Genomic DNA, 13666 nt, shown 5'->3' with positions numbered 1-13666 from the left:
AAAGCACTGCGCAATCTAAAACCATCCCTATCTATTGGACCAGATGGAATATGTGCCTACTTCTTAAAAAAGCTATCCACTGCTATAGCCGAACCTCTAAGCATAATCTTTAAAAAATCTTTCAGGTCCAGCTCCTTGCCAAAACTATGGTCACAAGCCATGGTCATCCCCATCTTCCAAAAGGGAGACCCCAGCCTAGTTGAAAATTACAGACCAATCTCCTTATGCTGCGTCACCTGTAAGGTCATGGAATCAATTATTAACCAATCCATTATCCTCCACTTAGAGACAAACAGACTACTCTCTAATAAACAATTTGGTTTCAGAAAAAAACTATCCTAATCTGCAACTCTTACACTGCAAAAACATATGGACTACACAACTCGATCAAGGAAAAGCAATAGACGCAATCTACATAGACTTCTGTAAAGCCTTTGATTCAGTGGTACACAACTACTCCTAAAACTATAATCTTATGGTATCTCTGGACACCTGCATAACTGGATAGAAGCATTCCTGTCAAACAGACAACAAATGGTCAAAATTGGGAGCGTCCTATCAAATTCTGTACCTGTCAACAGTGGTATCCCCCAAGGCAGTGTTTTAGGACCATCTCTCTTCATACTCTACATAAATGACCTCTGTGATCATATCAAGAGCAACTGCATTCTCTTCGCTGATGATGTAAACTATTCAACACCACAGACAATACTACTACCCTCCAAAAAGACCTTGACTATGTATCAGAATGGTCAATCAAATGGCAACTTCAAATCTCAACAAATAAATGCTCTGTCTTACATATTGGCAAAAAAAAAATCAGAAAATAAAATACTAGCTAAATAGTCAAGACTTTGTTGAGGATCCAAACTCTGTCAAGGACCTTGGAGTACGCATCTCTAATGATCTAAGTGCTAGATCCCACTGTAACTACATAGCCAAAAAGGCATTAAGAGTTGTTAATCTAATCCTATGTAGCTTCTTGTCTGGTAATATCACAATACTAACTAGAGCATACAAAACATTTGCTAGACCTATACTTGAATACAGCTCATCAGTCTGGAACCCATATCATGTATCTAATATTAACACACTTGAAAAAGTCCAGAAATATTTCACAAGAAGAATTCTCCACTCCTCTACTCATTGCAGAATACCTTATGCGACTAAACTTGAAATTCTAGACCTAGAAAACCTAGAACTACACCGCCTCCGGTCTGATCTAAATATATATATAAAATCATACATTGCAATGTCTTACCTGTCAATGAATACTTCAGCTTCAACCATAAAGAGCAAACAATAGATACAAACTCAAGGTTAACCACACCAAACTTGACTGCAGAAAATACGACTTCAGCCACAGAGTGGTCAATGTTTAGAATACTCTACCTGACTCTGTGGTTTCTTCCCCAAACCCCAAAAACTTTAACCTTAGACTATCTACTATTGACCTCACCCCTTTCCTAAGAGGCCTGTAGGGGGCGTGCATAAGCGCACCAATCGTGCCTACCGTCCCTGTCCTATTGTTTCTTTTTATTTTTCTTATAAGTATCTATCTCATGTATTCAAAACTATGTTTATTCTTATACCTGTATCTTGTAAGCGATTGACAAATCAAATAAATACTAAATACTAAACTTCAAGAGCTCTGTTGAAGATTTCCCTTTATGGCTGTCATTTCTGAGTTCAGTGTTGTGTATAAATGGACCATTGTAGAAACTGAAATGGTTAATAAATAAAAAGGACCAGAGTTTTGTATCTCCTTTGACACCCAAATTGGTAAAGGAGGAAGTAAAGAATAAAGAAAAAAATAGCAATAGCACTCAGATCTATATACTTATATATTTATATAAAAAGTCCAGCAATGAACAAAAAAAAGTGTATTAAAGTATACAATTAAGCCAGGATATCAAAAGCAACACCCAACTGCTCAATCTTTGTGAGGAAATGAAATTGCTTAAAGAGATATTTCACTTGTCTAGAAATGATATAATATTTTTTCAAGCCTCTAGCCAGCTAGCCCAGGCATACATACCCCATGTTTCATTAAAAAAAAACAACACAAATAAATCACCCCCTACTTTTCTTTGCTGCCTTATCCTGGATTTTTTAATTTGCCTACAGGACCAAATAGTGTATCCCTCATGCAGCTGTGGCAATGGATGTACTCTACATGGGGGATTTTGAAATAAATGGACTAATTCATACTCTGATATGAATATTTATCTAAAGGCAGAAGGGGAAGCAAGATATGCAGATGTGCCACAGGAAAGCGTGACAGCGGAGAAGAGGGAGTCAAAGAGGAAGGTTTGATCAAACTTTTCCCCCTCTCTAATTCAGGACCCTGCTCCATCCTTTCTGTGCTGGGTTGCCCACACCCAGCCTCAGATGATGGATTAAATGACGATTGCCTCAGGGATCGGAGTCTGCATTCTCGCGCAAGAGATGGGAGGAAAAGGCACTTAATCTCTCTAAAAACACACGGCACAGAGTTATTTGTTTGGACTGGCAGAAAACCTATCAAATGAGTTACCATTACACATAACAAGAAATTAGGGGCTTGCATGTACATTTTTAAAACAGAAATGAGACAATGAGACAGGAACAGTCCTCTTAGTAAATATACTATTTGAACAATAGATTGCTTTCAATCAGAACTATCTGAATTCTTGAATTTGGCTACAATATGTACTTCCAAAATGCATTTGGCTTGCTGTCAAATGTGCTTAAAATGTGCACCTGATCTGGTGTTAAATTATTGATGAGTAAATGAAGCAATATGTGTCCGTGAGTAGTTGTGTTAGCACACACCGAAAAGGTAGAAATAGAATTCAGTATTACTAGTATACATGTCTATCCTCGTTCCTCTCAAGTGAATAAGGCTGGGGCCATTTTTGGATTAAAAGATTGTCTTGCCCAGAATAGGTGGACCAGAATGCTGATTTTGAAATTAACTAGGAATAGAAATGGATCTACCAAACCGGTTACAATGTAATATTTTCCATTTATGATCGGCCAGTTTGATATCCTCATTTTCTTTCCCCCGACAGATAAGAACATCTGTTCTAAAGTGGGGTCATATAATCTGTGTGCTTCTGCTGAATTGGAATGGATGCTGGTGGGCTAATTTTAAAACGCTCGGAAAACAAGGCCATGCATTTGTTTTAAATGGAAGTGGTGACACAGACTTAACTAGAATGGTGTGAATATGTGGCTCTAATTTATAATGTCAGCCCATGCTCTGAATGCTTTTTCTATATTGTGTTCTCTCTACTCCAACATAAGAAAGAGGGTACTGCAGTGAATTATTGTGTAATTAATCATTTGACCATGAGGGACTCATTTACTAATTAAAAACGCAAAAAGAGTAAATTGAAATAAGCAGTGACTACTAAATCATGTCCTTTGACATGTCAGCAGCATTGTAATACATCATAATGTATCAGTCACAGACATTTAGATCCTATGCTTTCAAATATGTTTTATATAGCGCTGCCAGCGTAATTCATTATTCTTCCAGTACTATTCTTGTAGCTTCTCATCATCCATATAGAAGGCTATAATTTCTATGTATGAAAAATTCAGTACTGAACAGAAACTGGGGTGGAGGCAGGGAGAGTAGAGAGTGATAACTATAAAAAGAATTAGTAACCAAAGTATCTAAGATCAAGCAAGACTTCAAAAGGTTCCAGCTGATCTGTTTCCCCCCCTTTTTAATGAAAAAAAGAATTGGGGGAGACATGACAGCGGTGTTCCAGTATCTAAGGGATTGCCATAAAGAAGAGGGAGTCAAGCTATTCTACAAAGCACCTGAGGGCAGGACAAGAAGCAATGGATGGAAACTAATCAAGGAGAGAAGCAACTTAGAACTAAGGAGAAATTTCCTGACAGTTAGAACAATTAATCAGTGGATGCTCCAACACTGGAAGTTTTCAAGAAGAGATTAGACAACCATTTGGCTGACATAGTATAGGATTTCCTGCCTGAGCAGGGGGTTGGACTAGAAGACCTTCAAGGTCCCTCCCAACACTGTTATTCCTTATCCAATCAGATACCTGAGTAGTGACTAATGAGAGAGGAAAGACAAACTTTTGGCAGTCCATTTGGAAGATCTGAAGGCCTTGACTTACTATCCTGGATCATCTTCTTGGGGCTCTTTGGAGAAGATTTAGAGGCTATAACTGGTCCAAAATGTGATAGTGAGATTCCACTAGATTCCAACAAGTATTTGGGCCCAGTTCAAGTGTTGGTGATAGATTACAAATCCTTAACAGTGTAGGACCCAGTTATATCAGGTATTGCCTTGCCAGAATTAAATCTTCCTATCAAAATGAGGATATCCTGGTTTAGCTAGATTAAAAAATACCCCCTTGATCTGAAGTTAGGGGAAGATGGGTAAAGTGAAAGGCTTTCTTGGGGATGACTACATGCTTTGGGGAACTTTACCACCAGAGATTTGTAACCTAGAAATTTGTCACTCCATCATAATTTTTCACTGAAGATGGTTGATTCCACTAGGCTTTCAACTTTCACTATGAAAATTACCGGTGTCCATCTCAGAGGGGTTGGTATGACATCATCATCAAATGTAATCTGTCTTGAGTCCTTTGAGGGCCTGTGAATTAATTAACAATAAAATTCAATATTGTGAATTTAAATTCTAGGTCACCCAACCTAGAATTTAAATTCACAGTGCTGTATTTTGATTTGTGTGAAGTCAGCTTATATATCTTTTATTACAAACATTCATCTTACAAATACAAATGACATTTTTATTTCTTAGATGGAACTATCTATCCACTAGTGGCATTTATGGGATTGAGTGCCCAACTGATGAAAGCAGCATTGTGACAACCCTTTTGTACCAGTGATGGGATTCAAAAAAATTTACTACTAGTTCTGTGGGCATGGCTTGGTGGGTATGGCAGGGGAAGGATACTGTAAAATCCACATTCCCTCCCCACTCCTGAGGGAAGGTTACTGCAAAATCGCCATTCCCTCCCCACACCACTAATCTGCTTTCCAGCTCCGTTCTCCTGTGCAGGGCAACAAAAGAAGATCCAGCCGATCAGCTGGGACTTGGGAGGCAGAGAATAGATGGGGCCAGGGCCGGTCAGAGGTGGTATTTTCTGGTTCTCTGAACTACTCAAAATTTCCACTACCGGTTCTCCAGAGCTGGTCAGAACCTGCTGAATACCACCTCTGCTTTTGTACATAAGGCAGAGGTTGCATATATGTCACAAACAGACACAACCAACTTCAGATGCCCAAGGGAGTCACAATGTCTTTCTTGCAATATGTTAAATTCCATTTTGTGCAAAACTGAGTCTAAGCTAATTTTAGTAAAGTCAAAAATATTAATGTTTTCCTTTGAGACCTCTCTGTATAACCGATAGCTCGACACCCGATATAAAACTCCGTTTCCACTGAGATGTATTTGGTAATCAGATCTTATAATAGATTAATATAGGATGGTGATTAGTCACTGAACTATTCAACCAGGTCACACCTCTATTCTTAGCATGCTTTCTTTTTTTGATGGAGATACAAGAATGAATGGCAATATTAACTATGCATGTTAATATAGATTCTACCCTTTCTTAAGAACAGTCATTCCTCCAGGTTCTGTTCCTCTATGCTTCTTACTGTTATTTCCAGTTTATTCTCTGATTCCCTAATAATGTTTAATATTGCCAAGCATGATCTTTAACAGTTATTTGCTATGTTATATGCTTTATACATATCTTCAAATATTGTGATTTGGCTAGAACTCTAATGCAAGAGAGCAACCTCTCCCCAGAGCATTATTTGGAATATAAATTAAGTGATATTATAACAGTGCTCTCACTTAGCTCAGCATAATGAATATGAAACATCATGTACTAGTGACCAAGGTCATTGTACAAGAATGAATTACTCTATTAACTTCCCCTTTAAGTAGCATTAGAGATAATAAATGGAGAGATTTAATGTAATTCTGATAATATTATTCATGCTGAAGTAGCATACTTTATCTTGTTAAAATAATTAAGACACACGGGGAGGGTATTTTACATGGCAGAGATATGAAGCTGAAGAGCATGTTTCTTGTATGTTGCAGAATGCAGTGGCATTAACCAGCACAGCGGATAATCTGATAAAAATATAAAAGCTGATTTATATCCCATGCTAATTCTGGCTCATCTCTGGGGCTCAAGTTATTTTCCACTGGAGAAGATTATGGCAAGCTTTAGTGGTGACATTAGATAAAATTAAATTTGGTTCTTTTGCTTATGATTTTCCCGCCTCCTTCTCCTAAAAAGCATGTGATATTGTGTTATTCTTAAACTTTTTTTTATCTGCACATATTTCAGCTTTATAACTCAGGAAATAATATACAGAATACTACATTGGAGGTGATTTGACCATTTAGCCTAATAAAAATTAAACTAAACTTTGGGATTATCAGCGATTCTAGTTTACTAAACATCAGAAAATGGAAACCACACAGTTTGTACCAGTATACATATAAAGAGAGAGACTAAGCATATATACCCTGGGTTGTTTTTTTCTCAACTGAAAATAATTGCATTATATTTTGTTGGCTTAAATTTCTTATTTCAGGGAACTGAGAAAGAGGTAATTGTTGTATAGCCAGAATATTGGTAGAATTTCAGTTGCATACGTTGATGACTAGCTCTTTACTTCAATGATCTGTGGGATATATTAATGATCCCAATAGGTAGTGGTATTTCACAAAAGGATAACTTTTTAAACCTTCATAAACTATTGTGTGGTAATATCATGATGTTTGAAAATTCATGATTTTTCTATTTTTCACTTTAAATACCTTGTTATTAAATTGTTGAAAAGGCACGTATATGTTTTCAATTCTGTTGTGGTGACCCAAAGTCTTGTTTTAGTACTCATCTTTGTGAAACCTTCTGGACTAACCTTTTAAGGGGCCTCCAAGTTTAAATAGTTAGGGCCTTATCAAATCCAAATCTAACACTTTATTGAAGTTGCTCCCCATCTTCATTGTTAACCAGAAACTGTCTCAGTATTAGATACCGGAGACATAACTGTGTTCTATAAAACTCTCTATTGAGGAAAAACAGTATATTATACAACCTGTCACAGACTCATTAATTAGCAGTTTTTTGCCTCTGAAAAAGTATGCTACTCCATCACTAGCAAAGAAGTAAGATTCAGTTGCCACTATACTCAGCTTTTTTTCTGTCTGGACAGTGAAGAAGGCACCATGTCATCCTTCTTGGAAAGTGAAATGTATTGGATTGGCTCTGGCAAGAGCAAGTAGAAGTGTGTAAGACAATTCATCAGAGCTATCTTAAGTGACACCAGAAGACCAAGGCAGGTTGAGAAGAAGTGCAGCAGCAAAACATATAATAAAGCAGTTTAAGAATAAAACCAGAAGTCAGAATTAGATAGGGAGAACTTAGTTGCATAGAAGATGTTTCCCCTGACCACATGTTTGGATGTCTGTGATTTATTGTAGAAATATCCAAAGGGTTCAATGTCCAGAAGCAACTTTTGCTTGAAATTAAAATAAGGTCTATATTTGCAGGTTTAGAACTCCATGTTCTAAAGCTTTTTCTTGGATTTTCCAACAGGGGCCCAAATGCTGGAACCCGCAAGGCAGAAGTTTGAGATGTCCCAATAAGCAGGGGAAAACATGCAACTACTCTCACACACACATCTTCTTCTCCCCCCAGCATCCCTTACATGGCATTCAGAAGAGTCTGGCTATCTGGGACTAAGCTATTCTAAAAAGAGAAGGTCATCACCGAGAGAGTTTCAACCTGGGGTCCATTGAAAAAAGGACCCCCAGATCTTGCTGTATAGGCAGACTCAACCAGTGAAGGCAGAAGTCACAGGGATACCCTTGAACCTATGGAGCTTTAAAAGTAACAATTAGCCACTTGAACTGTATTTGGAAGTTGATCGGCAGCCAATGTATTTCCTGTAATAGTTGTATTATATCAGTGAATCATGACACACCCATTATTATATGGTTAGGCAGGTTCTACTGGCAAATATGGCTATGTTATTCTCTATGAATTGGATGTTATGACCCCAGGTTTGGGTTTTATATTAAATTGTGGTTATGGTGGTGCTTTTAACCCAATCATCCTCATTGTGCGCTTCATACACAGTGAGGATGATTGAAACACTTTTTGCCAATTAATTAAAGGCACTCAAATACTAATGTAGGGTTCATCATAATGAATTGCTCAGCTTCATCATTTAGCTCTCCAGCCTTGTTTTCTCTCATTTGTAAAATATTAGCATTACCTTCCTAACATGGAATCCATTTGTGCCATATTGTCAGTGCTTATGGTGGAGTATGCAGCCAGCTGTCTATTATTATACTTGTTACAGTAGAGTGGCTAACACAACTATTTCAGACAAGGCATGCCAGCTCCTCACCTATGAAATTAAATGTTTATACATTTTTGAGGAACTTGTTTGTCTCCAACATTTGGTATTCTTATGCTTAGCCACATACATTCTCAAAAAACATTAACTAAAAAGCAATGGCATACTGAGTAATTTTTCTCCAATGTAGAATGTATAACTGAAACCAAAAAGCAATGAGAATAGCCTATTGAGCTTGATCATGCTTTCTGTGAAGATTTGAGATATCTCAGTGCTTCATGTTTAGGAAAGATCACGGAAAATGTATATGAGTCTGAGTAAACAGATAACTGAAATTAAAATTTGTAAAATATCTCTTCCATGCAATAAGTTGATCAAGGTAGATGACCACACTTACTGTATTTATACAAGTTTCTTAGCTATACTGGCATTGGTGTGGGCAATTCTTCATCAAGTTTGCAAATGTAAATTGAGTTGCATTTCTGAAAAGAGATCAAGTGTGTTAACTGATAAAGTGTATTTTGACACAACAAAATCTACTTAATTCTATCTAATGAGCCTAGGAACATGTGTCCAATAGGATTAGAAGGAGAAGTATTAAGGTATTATTTACTCATATTTTATGATTAATGTCAACCTTATATAAGACTTGAAATACAGATAAGATCATGAAAATAAGGTTGGATTAAAACATCCTTTACTATAAACTATATAAGCACTACAGCTCCGTTAACCCCATAGAAACCTTTAACAGATGTACATTGCAAGAGACAATCTAGGTCAACTGTCCAAAGATAGAATTTATATTTTATTTTTTTGGATGTGAACTGTTGAGCTTAATATTTAAGACTTTGAAGAAATTAAGCTCTGTACTTTTTTATTCATAAGCAATACAAATTGCAGTTTTCTACTTTGACCAGTGCTCTGCTGAAAATGTATTAATTCTCCCCACTATATTTTATTTTTGAACCCCCACCCCAAAAAAAAGAAGCGGGGGAGATACAGCTGCTCATCAGCATTTATTTATTCTATTTTGAAAGTTTCTCGAACCCTTTCCATAGATTCTTTTTGGGAAAAGTTTGCAAAAATAAGTTTAAAGGCCTCAGTAATAACAACATGGGAACTAATCAGAAATTAATGTTTAAAAATGTATATCACACAATTAATGGCTACACTTTGGTTCAAATCAAACATTCAACAGCAAACAAAACCCAGGATTGACAGTAACAAAAAGAGAAGACCGCGATTCTTGCAATGAGTTAGGGAAACTTAGCAAAACTAGTTTCAATTTTACCAAATTTCAAGCAAAACAAATATTTCACAATTTCTCTGTTGAACCTATTATTCCCCCCACCCTTCAGTTTCATGAATCTTCCTATCAATCACCTTAGAAAATAAAATTTGATAAAACTTTGTCAAATTCATCCATTAAAAAACAAAGAAAGAAAGAAACATTTCACCATCCCTCTATTGAATTTGGAAAACAATTTAGATCCATCCTTTCAGAGCCAGCAGACCAGCCCAAAATGGCAGAGATCAGCTCTTGGTCCCCACTTAGAACTTCTTCTTTTTTTTTTTTAAACAAGTTTTATTTTCAAGACAAACAATACATAAATACACATAAACACAAAACATAAAAGCATAAAAAATCTCTTTTCTGAAAGTTGCTTAGTCCCGGGTTAAAACTCTTGGTACAGACACAAGTTCGGTTTCATATTCATTTTACATACCATTTCATATCTTATTAACATTTTCAATTTTCTATATAACTTCTCCTCTCCTTTAAATTTTCTCAATTTTTTTTTCCTCCTCTCAATTCATATCCTAATATTTATTATTCTTTGTTCTATTCCAGCCAATCATATCCCCACGTAGAACTTCTTGGATGAGAAGGGAAACTGTTTCAAGGTGCTTCTTGGATGAGAAGGGAAACTGTTTCAAAGTAAATACCAAGAAACTCCAGTTGCCGTTTGGGAAAAAACCACCTCTGGTCTCTAAAGAGTTGAAAGTAGCATACATAGACTTCAGTTTCTGCCCTACAACAGACCTGTGAAATAAAACCAGCTGAAGAACGCGAGGAGACCAAATGAACCTGAGATGTTATTGGTTTTTTATAGAAACTGACTGCCCTTTGAGATAAAGAAGTTAAGAGAAGATAAAGCATGTTGCAAATCAGTTATCCAATCTAAGAGAATGAGCAATGGAAATCTTACAAGAATCTATAGACTGCATTTCTCCTGACTTTCTCACAAGAGAATTAGTGCAATTTCTTGCCCAAGCCAGCCTTTGAACCTGGTAGAAATTCTTAGAGAATTAGCCATAGGGTGACATACAGTATGCTTTACTGTGCCAGCACATTCCTCCAAAGGGAAATATTAATATCGCCTCCTGTTATTCAGGATACTGCTTATAAGCGCTATGTGCTTAGAGCTCAAAGCATTGTTAGAGACCCCACATACCCACTTTACGGTCTGTTTGTGCTGCTCCCCTCTGGGAGGAAGTTTCAAAGTATTTCTAGCAGGACTACCGGATTCTGTAACAGCTTTGTTCCCTATGCCATCCGTCTGGTAAACTAGCAAGATTCGTTTTTCTTGCCATATACACGTACACATACCAAGCAGATCATGTTGTTTCTCTGTGTCATATAATATATGTAGGCATATGCATATTTTTTTATTTTTTTATTTGTTTATTTATTCTATCATGGTTATGTAGTGTATACTGGAGATGGTGACCCTTTGAGAGCTGTATGCAACAAAATTTAATTTTATTGTATGCCAATTAGTGTACATTCAAAGTGACAATAAAATTCTGTTCTGTTCTATTCGCTGTTGCTGCTGCTATGCACGCTCACTTCTTCAAGTGGTGAAAAATTCTCAGTCAAAGGGCTTATCAGTTTTGAATTTCTTTGGAACAGGGTCACTGGATACTTAATGTTTTGTAATATTTGGGCTTTATCTATAAATTATGAATATTTATATTCTGCTTTTCATTCAGAAATTCACTGTGGCATCTATTGAGCTTCCTGCTCCCTAGTTTTTCCATAACACCAATCCCATGCATGATTGGTCTAAATACACTCAGGGGTGGGATTCTACCAGTTCTGTCCACTTCTGTAGAACCAGTTGCTCTGAAGAGCAGCAAACAGAGAGCATACATAGAACCGGTTCTATGTTTGCTGCTGTTTTGGCCCACCTGCCTGCCCAGGTGACCTTTATTTCCTGCGTTTTCAACTGCAGCTACTTTGCACGACACAGCTGTGGTTGAAAAAGCAGGAAAAAAGGGCTTTTCCAACTGCTGTGCCCTTGCATGCAGCGGTGCTCAGCTGTCCGGGCAGCTCAGCCGGTCGTAAATTGCACTTGCGTCACTCGCACGACGCGCACACACGCATGCGTGCACAATGCAGAGCAACAGAAGCGGTAGTTATACTAGTCGGATCCCATCCCTGAAGACACCCAATGTATTTCTGTAGCTCTCAATCCTCTTTAACCAGCAGAAGAACAGACGGCAGGTAAATGCACAAACCACAGCAAACTGCTAAATTAATCTGCTAATTTATCAATAAATCTGTAGTTTCCATATCTGATCATCAGGTAGAGGACTCACAATGCTCTTTGGATTAAGAGATTTGGCCTTTGAAAAGAGAAAAGAGATACAAAAAACTACAACTCTTTGCTTCCATTTACTGATTGCCAACATTTTTGCACCCGAGAGACAATACCCTTTTATTAAGATCACTCTACTGTGTATAATGATGTTTCCCTTATGTCCCATTCAACAACACAAACCAGATATAACTTTTGTGACATATCACATCTACAATTCCCAGTGATATTACTTGATGTCAGAATTTTTCACTTTTTTTTCCTTTATCCTTTTCTACTGCTGATCTAAAATCACACCAAAATGCAACAGTAATATCCTAAGTAAAAACGTGACATTTAAAATATTTATTTAAATATAAATAAATATTAGAATCCTTTTGGCTATCATTTGGGCAATATATAACTGGACTGAAGAAGGAACTCCCTGCATATAGACATTTTGTGAACAAATCATGATGAGAGACAAATGCAAAAGAAAATGGAACTGATATATGAAACTCTACTCAATCCCACCCTCCACTCTCCCAAAAGTCTTTTCTTCTAACATGAAATCAGTCTTAGTATGGAATAATGGGGATAGCCATAATCTAATAGATATCACCATTGAATGGATATATATATCCACCAACCTTCCTAACTTTGCTACTAAACTGGCATTAGCAAATTGTGACTCTTTAAGCTGAATGCAATTCATCAGACATGAGTTGGTGATTATTGAAGGACCTCCAACTTCATAGCTTTGGCTAAGGAATAAAATGAAAAATGGAAAGAAATAACTACTGGGCTGTCTTTAGATTGGTAAGAGTAGTTCCCAATCACCTTAGTCTGTTTCATGCAGCCCTTCTGATTGGAAGTTAAAATTGATTTGTTGTTCTTGACTTTCAAAGGAAAAAAAATAATCAAAATCCAAGGATTTTAGCAGGGCTTTTTTTTCTTTTTTTGAGATAAAGGAGACCTTTTTCCCTTCTAATGATTGATGGATAAAGTCTTTCTTTGTGTTTCTTTGATCAGAATGTGTTTCCATATTGATTTGAGTCCTGGCATTTTGCATCACCGACATTGTTCGGAGATTAATCTAGAATGGTCAGGGAAAACATAAGTACGTACATTTTTGCTTGAAAGAGGAGTAGGAAAAAGAGGGGGGGGGATGTTAATTTCAATCATGATGACAGTTTTTCTGTGAACAATAGTCTCTGAGAGTTGACATGGTGAAGTAATGAATGGATGAAAGGAGAACTGAGTCACAGCTGCACTTTGCAATCACTTTCGAACATCGGACGGTCTCCCAGCCCAAATACTATTAATACGTATGTCAGCAGAGTGAGTGAATCTCATAGTGAGAACTGCCGTGGAAAGAAAATGAAGAATATCCTCAGGGACAGACTTTCTTTCTTTGAGAGATTCTTCATTATTCAAGCATTGTGATGCTTTTCTTTTATTTATGTAAAGATTAAATTGCACATGATTTCTAATGTTTCTACTACTCCAACTGTCATAGGTCAACGACCTTCATGGAAGTGAGATAATAGATACATCGTCTGTTGTTTGGCCTTGTGCTATTCTTCCACAGGCCAATACTTTTCCTATTGTTATGAATTGAAAGCAATTAAATTTTTAAAAAATGATAAGACTTCTCATGTATCTTCAGCATTTCATATACATCATTATGGGGCTGTCGCTTA

This window comes from Notechis scutatus, chromosome 3, assembly GCF_049901735.1.
Source record: "Notechis scutatus isolate UNSWTSFEM ecotype Mainland chromosome 3, rNotScu1.2, whole genome shotgun sequence".
Classification (NCBI taxonomy): Eukaryota; Metazoa; Chordata; class Lepidosauria; order Squamata; family Elapidae; genus Notechis; species Notechis scutatus.
The sequence above is the reverse complement of the archived record's forward strand: the minus strand, read 5'-3'. Positions refer to the sequence as shown.